The 16,486-nt window shown below is 42.8% G+C and overlaps 1 protein-coding gene across 1 annotated transcript in view; it reads left to right on the plus strand.

Moving 5' to 3' along the window:
- NPHS1 (NPHS1 adhesion molecule, nephrin) overlaps positions 1–16,486 on the plus strand; it is a 1,231,105-nt gene that overhangs the window by 323,575 nt on the left and 891,044 nt on the right. The window lies entirely within an intron of this gene.

A 16,486-nucleotide genomic window follows, 5' to 3' on the forward strand; every position in this document is an offset into this window, starting at 1 on the left:
AATTACTCATGCTCAAACTCACTTGCCCAAAGGTTCCTCGCATTCATTAACTCCAACGCCTTAGACCAGCTGGTAGAGACCCCAACTAGGGGCACCAACATCCTGGATTTGGTGCTTACCAATATGGGGGGACCACTGCAGCACCCCAACTGTGAGGTCTTCCCTTGTCAAATCTGACCACAAATTAGTCTCATTCAAAGTAATTATCACATCTGACTCTCCACTAGCAGCAACTAAATTAAAAATATTCTCCAAAGCAGATTATATCTATCTAAGGGATGATATAAATAGCTTCATTGCACCTCCCCCTTCAGATGGAACTGGCAACTATGCCGGGTCCTACACTAATGCTGTTTACAAACACCTGTATAACTGCATTGACAAGGCCATACCTGATAGGACCAAAACAAGTTCTTCAAGGAAGAGCAAACCTGCCTGGTTGACAACTGCCATTAACAGGCTTTACAATAAGAGGAAGAAATTGTTGTTGAAAAGTAAGAGGGAGCGAGCCCTAAACTGGAAACACTCTCTCCTCAGCTTAAACATGCAAATAAGACTTCTTGTTAAGTCCTCCAAAGGAAACTATGAATCCAAATTAGTCCTGAACCAAGGACAGCCATAAGGCATTCTTTAGTTACATCTTCTTCTTCTTTTGGCTTTTCCAGATTAGGGATCGCCATAGCGGAACAATGGTCCACAGAATGATTGGCAGTGGAGTTTTATGGTGTCAAGTTGCCAGCCCAGTGCCCAACTTTCCACAGAAGGTACACACATGCACACAGTCACACCTTTGGCCAATTTATAGTGTCCAATCCACCTACAGCATGTCTTTTGGATGTGGGAGGGAACTGGAGCACCCGGAGGAAACCCACATGACAACAGAGAGGCAATGCATATTCCACACAGAAGGTACTCCACCCAAAAATTGAACCAGAGAACATCTTACTGTGAGTCAGCAATGCTAACCGCTGCACCACTGCGGGTGACCAAGACATTCTTTAGTTACAGCTGTAACCTAAAAGGTAAGGCCCAGATTTGCGCTGAACTGGTAGTTAATGATACCACATACACTGAGCCTGTGGATGTAGCAAACCTGCTGGCTGACAGGTTCTGTGAAAACATCACTCCTCTGTCCCCACCTCATGTACCTAATGACATTCCTTCCACTTGTCCCCCACCTTGTATCTCTAGGGAGCAGGCCGTATATACCCTTTCTAAGGCCAAAACAGAGCATTTATGGGACCTGATAACATCCCAGGCTGTGTCCTACATGGGTTCCAGCAAAAATTAGCAACACTATTGGGTGCTGTTTGAAATCATAGTCTAAGCACCGGCTTCATCCCAGCTGAATGGAAAATGGCCACCATTATCCCCTTTCACAAAGGTGGTACTTCCTCTCTCCTTGGGAACTATAGACGTATTAACCTGACTAGCCTTATCTGAAAGGCCATAGAGTGAATCATCATGTACCCTATCTACAATGATATAGGTAATCTCCAGACACTTTACCCTACTCAGTTTGGATTTATCAAAGGGAGTTCATGCCTGTTAAACCTGGTGGGCTTCTTTCAGACAGTCACCAGAGCCCTGGATGAGAGGAAAACTATGCATACAGCCTCCCTGGACTTAGCCAAGGCTTTTGACACTATTCTCTACTCAGACATTATTGGCAAACTCACCCAGCTAGGTATCAACCCCTGTATCATTAGGTGGATCACTAACTGACTCACTGATAGAAGCCATGCAGTCAAAACTGGGGAATCCACCTACAATATTAGACATGTAACAAGTGATGTTCCACAGGGATCAGTCCTGAGACCTCTATTGTTTGGAATCGATTTCTCCGAAGTATAAGCAAAAACTAAGGGTCTGTGGGTGACAAAGTTTGCTGATGACTGCAAACTGGGAGCAGTCATAGAATCCCCAAATAATGTCAACAGTCTACAAGAGGGTCTTATGGAAACAAATGATTGGTGCCAAAGTCACAGCCTTAAATTCAATGCAAAAAATGTATTGCCATCCCTTTCAGTAAGAGAAGTGTTCTGGCTAAATACCACATCAATAGAAACACCCTAAGGATGCACACACAGGTTGACAGCAATCTTACCTTTGATCACCATGTCTCCACATTGGAAAGAAGGGCATCCTATATTGCTCATCTTATAAGTAAGGGCATTGCCTCCAGAAAAAAAGAAGTTATAACCTCCCTGTACTTTTCCTCATGAGGCCAGTAATTGAGTACAATGTCCCTTTTCGTATGTACCTTTCCAAGCACCTGCAGCAATTGAAAGGGCCACAAAGGTTCCTCACAAGAAGAATTCAAGATCTTCAGCATCTGTCCCATGTGGATTGGCTGAAATCAATGTCACTTTACTCCGTTTCATACATACTACTCAAAGGTGATCTCTCCCTTCCCTATAAGGTAATCTCTGACTCTGTTTTATTGAAAATGCTGCATATCCATAAATCTAATGTCTCTAAAGACCTGAACTGTTATGTGACATTAATAGAACCTGCTGGAGGGAAAGGTTTGTCTCCCAGAGGATGTTCTTCATGTTTCACTGTTGCAGTCATCACTTTTGGGTTATCTGTTTGCAGGTAGCCCTCAGTCAGTCTAATTAACAAAGTCTTGGGTCCTGCGTCGGTTGCTGTCCCTTTTTCCATGACGTCAGGTCGTCAGGGGTATAAAACATGCAGCCGATGCCATTACATCAGTCTTTCTTGCCATGCGGTGCCCATTGCAGAAACAGTTTGCAAGTGCCGGTCGGCTGACTCCTGAAATTTTCATTTTCGAGTTTCAGAACCGAAGTCTTCAACTAAAGCTAAGTACCCCTTGGGGAAACTTTTTCTTGCTCCTTACTGATGTCAGTAAAAGTTAATAATTGCATTACTTGTGGAAAGCAAATACCTCATAAAGATTTTCATTCATACTGTATTCCTTGCCTAGGCCCTGACCACAACATATCGTGCTGTCAGTTTTGTGCTTTATTTAATCAGCGCACTATCCGTCTTCGGTATATTTTCGCCTCAAAATATTTTGGTTCTCAGTTTAATTATCCAGAAATGTCATCTGTTAGCCATCCGACTACCGGGATTCCAAAAAAATGCAAGGATAAAGACAGAGACAGGATGCCGAGGTCCAAAACTGCTGACGACGCTTCTCCTAAGCCAGTCGTCAGTTCACCGGTACTCAGTGAGGCGCTTTCGCAGCCCCTGATACCCACTACTTCTGATTTGCAGGCCTCTACTGAGACCCATTCGGAGTCCGGTATGCCACAAGATGCTTCAACTATGGAACTTGTGGATGTCTCTACCTTGAATGAGTCCGGAGCCGCTGTGCAAGCAACGGCTTCTGAGGGTGTATTCAGGCCTACGGACTTGCATATTAAACCAATGCCGCCTTCTACTTTTAGGCCTAAATCTGGAACCATGCCTAAAAAACTGACACCTAGGCCACATGCTCAGGCCTCTATGCCTAAAAAACAAATGATAAGAATGGCTGAAGATCTTATAACTCTAATCAGGGGAAGCCAGCCTCACCTTTCTAAGAGACCTACTGAAGTTGTTTATGAATCTTCTGACCAGGATTCTGATTTTTCTGATTCTTCTGATGATCTGGATTTGCCCTTATCTACTTATGATGATTCTGATGCAGAGGACTCTAGTCCCTCTGCTTCCCCTCCAGAGGATTTTTCTTTTGGTGAAATCTTACATACTCTAAGGGAGCATTTCCACTGGGAAAGCCAGGATTTTTCTGATTCAAAAAAGAGGCATAGGGATTTCTTACTCCTGCCTCAGCATAGACCTTTAGCTATTCCTCCAGTACTGGACATTGTTGATGATGCTTTTTCGGAATTTGTTTGGCCCCTGATTCCTTGCCTCCTGCTCCAGAAAACTTGACAGATATTACAGGGTTCCTGATTCACACAAGTTCCTTTTTAAAAAATCCTATTGCAGATCCAGAGACTATTTCACAGGGACCCAAGGGCATTAAGGCTTCTACTGCTAAAAATCCTACCCCTTCTGATAGAGACTCCAGGGCGCTGGATAGATAGGGTAAGAAGGTTTACACTTCTGCAACCTTGGCTATTAGGGCTTTAAACTGCCAGTTTCATATGTTAAAGTATCAGCAACATGTCATTGGATTGCTTAAACAGAAAATGATGTTGATTCCTGACTGTGTGGAAAATAAAGAATTACAGGATTTAATGGATTCTGCTGAACAAGTTGGAAAACATATTTTGCAATGTGGTTTTGATTCATCTGGTTCGCATCTAGAAATAAAGAGGTTATAGTGCCCCTCTACTCATCACTCATCAGACCCATCATAGAGTACAATGCCCCATTTGGGATTTACCTCACAAGACACTTCCAACAGCTGGAAAGACCACAAAAGTACCTCACCAAGAGGATTACTGGTCTCAAACATATGTCCTATGCAGCCCGACTGGAAAAACTCCAGCTGTACTCAGTGGCATATCGCTTACTCAGAGGTGATCTCTGCCTGACTTACAAAGCCATGTCCAACTCAGAATTGATGGACATACTCCACCTAAAGAAATCCAAGTCACTGCAAGCCACTCGCTACAACAATAAATAGAACATGCTGGAGGGATAGATTCCTGTCACAGAGACTCCCCATGCTTTGGAACAAAATTCCGAACTACATTAGGCAGAGCCTCTTACTAACACTCTTCAAGAGAAACCTTGATGAGTGGATGGGTAACAGAAAATACACCCCTGGGATCACTTCATTGGCTCTTCTTGACAGAGGCTCAGTTAATTAATCAATGGGGCGGCGAAAGCTGACACACTCTGGCTAGGCTTATAAATGCCCTCGGGCAGATAGCTTAGTACCTACCTATAAACCTATGAACCTATTATAGGCCTCTTGCAGGACTGCTGTTACTGGTTCTGTGCTCAGAAGGCATGCTTGGCTTAAGGAGCAATCTTTACCTGATCATGTTAAAGATAAATTGTTGGATGCTCCCTTAAATCAGGACCGCCTGTTTGGCAACAAGGCTGAGGAAGTTCTTAAAAAGATGGAAGATAAAGCTAAATCTATGCAAACTGTTAAAGATTTCTTACAAGTTCAGCCTCCTATATTTAGTAGGCACTGGCCCTCTAAGAATTGGTCCTTTCCAGCCCCTTCCAGGTCTTCTCAAGCCAAACCCAGACACAGCAAAAGCCCCTGGTTTCAGTCCCAGGGGACACACAGGACTAAGCAGTGGGGGGCCTCCACTTCCAAATCTGGGAGTAATAAGACTCCCCCTTATGGTAAACTGTCTCATTGACTTCCGTTTAAAATTTCCAAGCACTTATCAACTGACTGCCCCTTTGGGGCGAAAGATTGCTCTTCATGCAAAGAACTGGGTACTCATTACCCAGGACAAATGGGTTTTAAATATAGTGTCCCAGGGATACAGATTTCACTTTCACACATTGTCAACACCAAGCAGGTGGCTGGACCTACCCCCAAATCAGTGGGCAGAGGCCCAAAAACAAGTACTTTCTCTCTTAAGCATGGGGGCTATTCAACTGGTACCAGAAGAGGAAAAGGGACAAGGTTTCTACTAGAGACTTTTCCTGGTACCCAGAAAAGACAGTTCATGGTGTCCTATCTTGGACCTGTCTACTCTAAACACCTTTTTGGAAATTCCAAAATTCAAGATGCTGACTCTTCACCAATTACTTCCTATGTTAGGCAAAGATGCCTGGCTGTCAACACTAGATTTAAAAGAAGCATACCTGCACATTCCAATCAGGGAATCTTGCAGAAGATACCTACACTTCAAAGCAGGCTACACGCACTATCAGTTTTCTGCACTGCCCTTTAGCTTATCTACTGTGCCCAGGGTATGCACAAAATGCCTAGCTCCAGTTATTGCATTTTGCAGGCAAAGAAATATTCAAATATACCCATACTTGGATGATTGTCTAATTCAGGCAGAAAGCCAGGACATACTTTTGAATCATCTGGCCTCTGTACAAAGGGTTCTAACTTGTCTGGGGTACACCATAATCAAAAAGAAATCACACCTGGTACCCTGTCAACAAATTATATTCCTAGGAGAAAGCTTGAATACAACTTCCCAAATGGCTTACTTGACGCCAGAGAAACAAATTCATTTGACAACCTACAAGTGGCCACAAAAACCCTGCTATCTGCAAGACAAATACTGCAAGTCTTGGGGTTCATGGCCTCCTGCATTCTTCTAATTCCATATGCAAGACTGCATATGAGGAAACTACAGTGGTATCTAAAAAGCCTATGGTGTCAACATTCTCAGGATCTAGAAGCAAAGATTCCTATCATACCTTGCCTACGCCTAGAATTCCTTTGGTGGGCAGAGGCCTGCTACCAAAACAAGGGACTACCTTTCACACCACTCTCTGCCACCCAAACCTGAACAACAGATGCATCAGACTATGCATGGGGGGCTCACCTGGCAGGGAAGTGCATTCAGGGCAAATGGAACCCAAGTCAAATGCACCTGCATATCAATCAAAAAGAAATGTTAGCTGTACGGAATGCTCTGACAGCCTTCAAGGACCACATTCTTCCAGGACAACATTTGGTAAAGATGGACAGCACCACTGTTATGTGGTACATAAACAAGCAGGGGGGTACACATTCTTACCCCCTCTGCAGACTAGCCATGGGATTGTGGAACACAGCTTTGAGCTACCAAGTGCACCTACAAGCTCAATTCCTGCCAGGAAAATTAAATACACTGGAAGACGGACTAAGCAGAAACCTCATGGACCCATACAAGTAGAAACTGGAACCAAGGATTTTCAACATGTTGACAAGCAAATGTGGGAGCCCAGATATAGACCTGTTTGCCTCTCCCCAGAACTACCAATTGGAAAAATTTTGCACAAGGACTCCCCACAAGCAAGCCTGGAAAGTGGAAGCTCTGTCCTTCAGCTGGAAAACCCTCTGCCTCTGCTTTCCAAAGTACTACTAAAAATCAAACAGGACAAATGAAGGATGATTTTGATTGCTCCAGACTGGCCACGCCAACACTGGTACCCCATCCTGTGCAGTACATCATGCTTATCTCCATGGCACCTGCCTCAGACTCCTTCCCTGTTGTCCCAGCAGGAGAAGCAGATTCTGCACCCTCAGCTTCTAACACTGAACCTTGCAGCCTGGCTAATTACATAATCTCTCCTCTACCATCCCTCAGTAAATCTGTGATGGATATAATTTTAGAAGCAAGGAGGCTTAGTACTAGAAAATCTTATGCTGAAAAATGGAAAAGATTCTGTGCCTGGAACTAGTCTCAAGGGATGAGCACAGCAGCACCCACTTTACCTCAGATCTTACAATACTTAACTGAGGTGCTTCACAAGGGCCTGTCTTTTTCCTCCATTAAAATCCATGCCTTAGCCATTTCAGCTCATTATAGCACAGAACCTCCCCTCTTCTCTCATCCACTTCTCAAGCAGTTCCTCAGAGGGGCTAAAAAATTGAGACCTCCCAGGAGAGCTCCAACCCCAGCCTGGGACCTTAACTTTGTTTTGGAGAAACTCACTCTACCTCCTTTCAAGCCAACTGCTACTGCAGACTTAAAATTTCTTTCTTGGAAAACAGCTTTCCTTTTAGCAATCACTTCAGCTAGAAGGTTATCTGAATTACAGGCCCTTATGGCAAAGGAGCCTTTCATTATCTTTCATGCAGGCAGGGTGTCCCTTTGAACCAATCCATCCTTCATGCCCAAGGTGGTATCCAGTGTGGCTCTTAATCAGTCTATTCATTTGCCAACCTTCTTTCCCAATCCACAGAACAAAGGGGAACAGATACTGCATTCCTTGGATGTGCACAGACAACTTAGATTCTACCTGGAAAGGACTAAACCTCAAAGGAAATCTGAACAACTGATGGTGGCATTTGCTGCAGGGGCAGAGGGGAAGGCTATTTCAAAGCAAGCCATTTCTAAATGGATAGGCCATTGCATTCATTTCTGCTATAACCACCATGGAAAACCTATCCCCCAGGGGATCAAACCTCCATCCACCAGGGCTGCATCTACCTCTACACCCTTTTTCAGAGGTGTCCCAACCAGGGACATCCTAGAAGCTGCTACCTGGAGCTCTGTGCATACCTTCACCAAGCATTATCATTTGCCAATTTTCTCTAAATCCAGAGCTGGTTTTGCCACTGCAGTCTTGCAGGGCCTTATAACTGGTCCTAATGCTATCTAAATTCCTCCGCCCAACCATAGCTTTGGGAATCTACCCAAATGTAATGACTGCAACAGTGAAAGATGAAGAACATAGTACAGTTGTGTACACTTACCATAAATGTAGATGTTCTAGTGTATTCACTGTTGCAGTCCTGGTTACCCTCCCTCCAGCCCCCTTACTTCTTTTGGCTATACCTCTACTTTCCTTTACTATGCTTAAAAGCCTTTTTGGTGTATTTGCTTTTTTGTTGGAGGTATATCATTGTACTTTGTAATTTAATTGCTCCCCATTAGGGGGGCACCTGACATCTGGGGCAAGAAAAACTGAGGTAATGGCATTGGCTGTATGTTTTATATCCCTGACGACCTAATGTCATGGAAGAAGGGACAGCAAGCAATGCAGGACCCAAGACTTTGTTAATCAGGCCGATTGAGGGCTACCTGCAAGCAGATTGCCCAAATATAATGACTGCAACAGTGAATACACTCGAACATCTACATTTATGGCAAGTGTACACAACTGTATTTTTCATATGTTAAAGTATCAACAACATCTTATTGGATTGCTTAAACAGAAAAGATGTTGATTCGTGACTGTGCGGAAAATAAAGAATTACAGGATTTAATGCATTCTGCTGAACAAGTTGGAAAACCTACTTTGCAATGTGGATTTGATTCTTTAGAGGCCTCTTGCAGGGCTGCTGTTACTGGTTCTGTGCTCAGAAGGCATGCTTGGCTTAAGGAGCAATCTTTACCTGATCATATTAAAGCTAAATTGTTGGATGCTCCCTTAAATCAGGACCGCCTGTTTGGCAATAAGGCTGAGGAAGTTCTTAAAAAGATGGAAGATAAAGCTAAATCTATGCAAACTGTTAAAGATTTCTTACAAGTTCAGCCTCCTAGATTTAGTAGGCACGGGCCCTCTAATAATTGGTCCTTTGCAGCCTCTTCAAGGTCTTCTCAAGCCAAACCCAGACATAGCAGAAACCCCAGGTTTCAATCCCAGGGGACACACAAGACTAAGCAGTGGGGGGTTTCCGCACCCAAATCAGGGAGTAGTAAGAGCCCCCCTATGGAAAACAGTCTCAATGACTTGCTTCTAAAACTTCCAAACACTTCCCAACTGAATGCTCCTTTAGGCGGAAAGACTGGCCTGCAGGCCAAAAACTGGGAACTCATTACCCAGGACAAATTGGTTTTAAATATAGTGTCCCAAGGATACAGATTTCACTTCCACACCTTACCAACACCAAGTGGGTGGCCAGATCTACCCCCAAATCAGTGGACAGAGGCCCAAAATCAAGAACTCTCTCTCTTAAGCATGGGGGCTATTCAGTTGGTACCAGAAGAGGAAAAGGGACAAGGGTTCTATTCGAGACTTTCCTGGTACCCAGAAAAGGCAATACATGGTGTCCTATCCTGGACCTTTCTACTCTAAATACCTTTCTGGTGATTACAAAATTCAGAATTCTGACTCTTCACCAGCTGCTTCCTATGCTACGCAAAGATGCCTGGTTGGCAACACTAGATTTAAAAGAAGCATACCTGCACATCCCTTTCAGGGAGTCTTGCAGAAAATACCTACACTTCAAAGCAGGCTACATGCACTATCAGTTCTCTTCTTATCTACCGTGCCCAGGGTATTCACAAAGTGCCTAGCTCCAGTCATTGCATTCTGCAGGCAAAGAAATATTCAAATATACCCATATCTGGATGATTGTCTAATTTAGTCAGAAAGCCAGGACACACTTTTGAATCATCTGGCCTTTGTTCAAAGGGTACTGACTCATCTGGGGTACACCATAAATGAAAAGAAATCAAACCTGGTATCCTGTCAACAAATTATATTCCTGGGAGCAAGCTTGAATACAACTTCCCAGACGGCTTTCCTCACGCCAGAGAAATGCATTCATTTGACAACCTCCTTCAGACAAGTGGCCACAAAAACCCAGTTATCTGCAAGGCAAATACTGCAAGCCTTGGGGTACATGGCCTCCTGCATTCTTTTAATTCCATATGCAAGGCTGCATATGAGGAAACTGCAATGGTATCTCAAAAGCCTATGGTGTCAACATTCACAGGATCTAGAGGCAAGGATTCCTATCATACCTTGCCTACGCCTAGAGTTCCTTTGGTGGGCAGAAGTCTGCCACCAAAACAGGGGACTACCATTCACACTACCCCCTGCCATCCAAACCTTAACAACAGACGCATCAAACTATGCATGGGGGGCCCACCTGGCAGGGAAGTGAATTCAGGGCAAATGGAACCCAAGTTAAATGCACCTGCATATCAATCAAAAGGAAATGTTAGCTGTACAGAACGCTCTGACAGTCTTCAAGGATGACATTCATCCAGGACAATTAACGATAAAGACGAACAACACCACTGTTATGTGGTACATAAACAAGCAGCGGGGTACACATTCTTACCCCCTCTGCAGACTAGCCATGGCATTGTGGAACACAGCCCTGAGCTATCAGGTGCATTTACAAGCTCAATTCCTGTCAGGAAAACTAAATACACTTGCAGACAAACTAAGCAGAAACCTCATGGACCCACACGAGTGGAAACTGGAACCAAGGATTTTCAACATGTTGACAAGCAAATGGGAGAGCCCAGATATAGACCTGTTTGCCTCCCCCCAAAACTATCAGTTGGACAAATTCTGCACAAGGTCTCCCCACAAACAAGCTTGGAAAGTTGATGCTGTCCTTCAGCTGGAAAAACCTATCAGTTTATGCCTTTTCTCCTCTGCCTCTGCTCTCCAAAGTACTACTAAAGATCAAACAAGACAAACCAAGGACTATTTTGATTGCACCAGACTGGCCACGCCAACACTGGTACCCCCTCTTGTGCAGTGTGTCACTGTGGCCCTCATGGCACCTGCCTCAGACTCCTACTCTATTGTCTCAGCAGAAGAACCAAATTCTGCATCCTCAGCTTCAAACACTGAATCTAGCAGCCTGGCTAATTACACAATTTCTCCTTTACCATCCCTCAGTAAACCAGTGATGGATATCATTTTAGAGATAAGGAGGCCTAGTACCAGAAAGTCTTACACTGGAAAATGTAAATGGAAAATATTCTGTGCCTGGAACCAATCTCAAGGGATGAGCACAACAGTGCCCAATTTACCTCAGATCTTACAATACTTAACTGAGATGCTTCATAAGGGTCTTTCTACTCCATCAAAATGCATGCCTCAGCCATCTCAGCTCATTATAACACAGAACCACCCCTCTTCTCTCATCCACTGCTTAAACAGTTCCTCAGAGGGGCCAAAAATCTATGACCACCCAGGAGAGCTCCTACTCCAGCCTGGGACCTCAACTTTGTATTGGAAAAGCTCACCCTTCCTCCCTTTAAGCCAGCTGCTACTGCGGACTTAAAATTCCTTTCTTGGAAAACAGCTTTCCTTTTAGCAATCACCTCAGCAAAAAGGGTATCTGAATTACAGGCCCTCATGGCAGTGGAGCCTTTCATCATCTTTCATCCACACAACAAAGAGGAATGGATTCTGCACTCCTTAGACATACACAGTCAACTTAGATTTTACTTGGACAGAACTAAACCTCTAAGGAAATCTATACAACTGCTGGTGGCATTTACTGCAGGGGCAGAGGGGGAGGCCATTTCAAAGCAAACAATTTCCAAATGGATAGGCCATTCCATTCTTTTTTTTGCTACAAACACCATGGAAAACCTATCTCACAGGGGATCAGACCCCACCCTACCAGGGTTGCATCTACCGCTACAGCCTTTCTCAGAGGTGTCCCTACCAGGGACATCCTAGAAGCTGCTACTTGGAGTTCTGTACATACTTTCACCAAGCATTACCATCTGCCAATTTTCTCTAAATCCAGAGCTGGCTTTGCCACTGCAGTCTTGCAGGGCCTTTTAGCTGGTCCTAATTCTATTTAAATTCCTCCTCCTTTCCTTAGCTTTGGAAATTTACCCAAAAGTGATGACTGCAACAGTGAAACAAGAAGAACATAGTACAGTTGTGTACACTTACCATAAATGTAGATGTTCATGTGTATTCACTGTTGCAGTCCTGGTTACCCTCCCTCCAGCCCCCTTCCTTTTCCTTTTTGGATATACCTCTACTTTCCTTTCCTTTACTATCTTCAAAAGCTTTTTGGTGTATTTGCTTTTTTGTTGGAGGTATAACCTTGTATATTTATAGATTTAAGTTCTTCTCATTAAGGGGGCACCTGACATCTAGGGCAAGAAAAACTGATGTAATCGCGTCGGCTGCATGTTTTATACCCCTGACGATCTGATGTCATGGAAGAAGGGACAGCAACCAATGCAGGACACAATACTTTGTTAATCAGACTGACTGAGGGCTACTGCAAGCAGATAACCCAAAAGTGATGACTGCAACAGTGAATACACTCGAACATCTGCATTTATGGTAAGCATACACAACTGTACTTTACCACACCTGTGTAACAGACTCCCAGTTCATGTAAAACAGAGCACCTCTTTGGCTATCTTCAAGTGCAAACTGGATGAGTGGATGGGTAACAGTAAATTCACCCCGGGGGTTCCACCTGTGTCTCTCTTGGACAAGGGCAATAGGTGCTGATCATGGAAACAAGGGCAGAATGTGATTAGGCTTGTAAGGTCCCTAGGTCCCTAATATCAGATGATGTGGCTGACCTATGCCCATGTAGATGACATCACCCTCCTAGCAAATGTTCCATCACAGACACCTCCCTTTCCAACGTGTCATTCATTCAATCCATTCAGTTCACTATTAGGAACTTGGATGTATAAATGTTGTCACTAGGAAAATTAGTAATCTGTTTGTCTTTGCTTGCTAAAAACCTTGCCCTGTATGCTCCTAGTGATGCATTCCTTAATTCAGGTAGTGCGTCCTAATCTTCAGCTACCATCTTAACTTACTTACTTGTACATCCACACATTTTAGGCACACCTGTGCATCCAGACTATTGTACACATACATGCTGAGGCACACCAATCTGTTGAATGTTGATGATGAGTCCTTTGGTTTCTAAATTGGGGAATTGCACATGCTACCCTAGTTCTTTATTGAAAGACTAATAATTGTCAGTTTCAGCTGTGTGCATCACTTAAAATTTCGATTCTCAAGCGTCGGTCCTTGTTTGTCAAGGACTGCACATATTGAAATACATATAGCCTATTGTTCTATTTGCTTTAAAACTACATCATTTCATTATCTACTCGATCTCTCTTATTTGGTGCATTGACAAATGTATGCCCTTTCTGTCATACTTTGTCAGTGCAGTTCAGGATTTCTGCAGTTTTCTAAACACCATTAATTACACTCTTGACGTTATTTTGAACTTTAAAAGGTTTCAGCAAGTTGGTCATGTATTCTACTATGCAAAGGCTCTGTTTTCTGAACAGGTTAGAAATTCATTACTTTTTTCATGATGTTCCCATCTGTGGTTATCATCCAGACTTGTCTATGCTGAAGATTTAGTGTTCTTTATGTTGGTTATGCATACTCCATATGTACAAGAATCATCAGGCATTCTTCTTTCTCCTTGGGTAGTGCACCAAAAATAAATAAAATGTACTTAAAAAGTGCAAAACCCAAAGTGCATCCTGTTATGCCCAGTAACTGCTTTAAGTCCTATCTCTGTTGTTATTTACTACCCATTCCTGTCCCAGTTATCCACGTTCCTACTTTTAAATGTCTGACTTTGAATGCAGGCCTCCTTCACCTTCTGTCCTCACACTGCTCATGTATATTCTTCAACACTCCCTCCGCTGAAGTCTATATAGAGTGCATAGACTGTTAGCTCCTGAAGCCAGACCTTTTTAAAAGGAAAAATCTTCTCCTTCATTGTCTAGACTATACTTTGTACCTGCTTTCTTATGGCTATACTTCCAGGATCTACAAGTTATCCTAACCAAGCATTGCTGTTTCATCTCACTGTCTTCCTTTCATGAACATCACTGCATTTCATTACTCTGAGTTAAAGACTCACATGACACACTTTTTCTGAAAGACATAACGCCCCGATTTAGCCCCATATGACCTATGTTTATCTAGTGGCTGCAGTTGGTCCAAGAGGGGCAAAATAGCCTGCAGTTGCATTAGCACTGTTTAAGCACAGCAATCAGGGGACAGCATTTGTGGAAGCATGCATGTGACCACTGGTGCAGGTATCCTTTAGGGAAGTCACACCTATGGCAGTGCTAAGCATAAAAGTTTCAGTCATTCACCATAGATGTCAAACATCACTTCTAGTTCCTGGCTGCCAACCCAAGGAGAATAAATGAACTGTAATGTTTTCACCTAAGTGTAAATGGACATATCAAGAATGGGGTTCACAATTAACTGTAATGTTTTCACCTAAGTGTAAATGGACATATCAAGAATGGGGTTCACAATTAACTGTAATGTTTTCACCTAAGTGTAAATGGACATATCAAGAATGGGGTTCACAGGGAAGACAAGCTTGGGGGAGAGAAACATAACTGATTCTTAAAGCTCTACTATTTGCTGTGCTTACTTGTTATATGAAGACTTCTGTCTCAAAGTCTTTACAGTTTGTCCTGTATGTAGCCCATGGTGTAATAATGATAGGACACCTTCCATGTATTACTTTCTTTGCATGGCACACCTTTAACAATTTGACAAAACATTTCCACTAATGCACAGACATTGCAGAAATCTCATCATCCTTATATTTATAGAATCTGACAGGATAAACTACTCTTGAGTCAGACTTAAACACAATGTCACACACTGTCACTATATCACAACAGATGCTTTGTTGATGTTGGTTAATATATCATTTCCTCACTGACTTAACCTAATGTCTTTGATAATGTCTTCCTCAAGACCTTATGCGGACACCATTTATGCAGATGTCTGTGGGGGTCATATTCAGATTATGGTATTACATCAACTTTTGTTCTTTGTTATAACATATTAATTTTCTGCCCATCCTTGCAAAATCAGCATTGGCAAATGTCTTACACTCTCCAATACACCCATTCCCCCTCCAATTGTGCCATATTCCCTATGATTTAACTATCAATAATGGAATAAAACATACAACCTGCTGCCATGCTTTAAGGAACAATAAATAAACTGATCACCAATAGACAGGCTCCCCCATGGTCAAACCTGTTGTTAATTTCTTATTATTTGTTGTTTTTGTCTCTGAATTAAGTTAGTGCATATTGTTTCCTGCTGGAATGTTATAATTATGTGCATGTTCAGTTAGTGAAATATGTAAGTAATTTATTCCTTATAGTTTGGTTGGAGATATGCTGTAATCTGAACAGTTGAATACATGCAGTAATCATTAGTTTCCTGTGATTTCTTGTTCAGTGCATAGTTGCTGCAGTTTGATTCTCTGTGGGTTCTGTTTACTGTAGTACCTACTAGGCCATTCTGCCTTAATGTAACTGTTATATCTGTTCCATGTACAATTGTTCATTTCACTTTACTACATTCTTCAGCTTCTATATCCATTAGGCAGTTTCTTATTCACAAGACATACACAAACTATCGTAATACAGTCTGCACTATAAACCAGGTTATAGCAGAAAGGGTGACTAGTTCAATTCATTATCTAGTTAAAAATACATAAAAGCATAAACAAATAAGTACCGTTATATAGAATTTATCTGAAGGTAGGCAACAGGTCATAATTATAGCCATCCATTAGAACACTCACAGGTCAGCATTTGCTTGTGCTTAAGTCTGAGTTTGATAACCCTCACAAATATCTGATGTTATGGATTGATTACTGAATATTGGGATTGCTTATTATTGTGGCATGCATATGCTGCACATGCGTGACTAAGCTCACATTCACACACACACACAAACACACACACACACACACACACACACACACACACACACACACACACACACACACACGCACACACGCACACACACACACACACACACACACACACGCACACACGCACACACGCACACACACACACACACACACACACACACACACACACGTATTTGCTATGGTCTGTAAAACTGTGTGCTAGTTTAAATGTGGTTTAGAAATAGTTGTTAGCTTTTCAAAACTGGCCTAGAGTCAAGAGGTGAGATGCCAGGGTATTTTGTTGATAATGGCACTGGAACCTTATTGACACAAGGAAGAGTATCACAACAGCAGCAGTGAGGCAGGAAACCAGCATTAAAACAAAAAATGTAGAACACAGGGTAGCTTCTGTCCTGCAGTGAGGCTACTGGTAGGATAGGCATTTATCTTTTTACCCTGACATCTTTCTAACCTTGGAATTAGAAATCGATT

This window comes from Protopterus annectens, chromosome 8.part0 (genome assembly GCF_019279795.1).
Source record: "Protopterus annectens isolate FY-2018-M chromosome 8.part0, PAN1.0, whole genome shotgun sequence".
Taxonomy (NCBI): Eukaryota; Metazoa; Chordata; order Ceratodontiformes; family Protopteridae; genus Protopterus; species Protopterus annectens.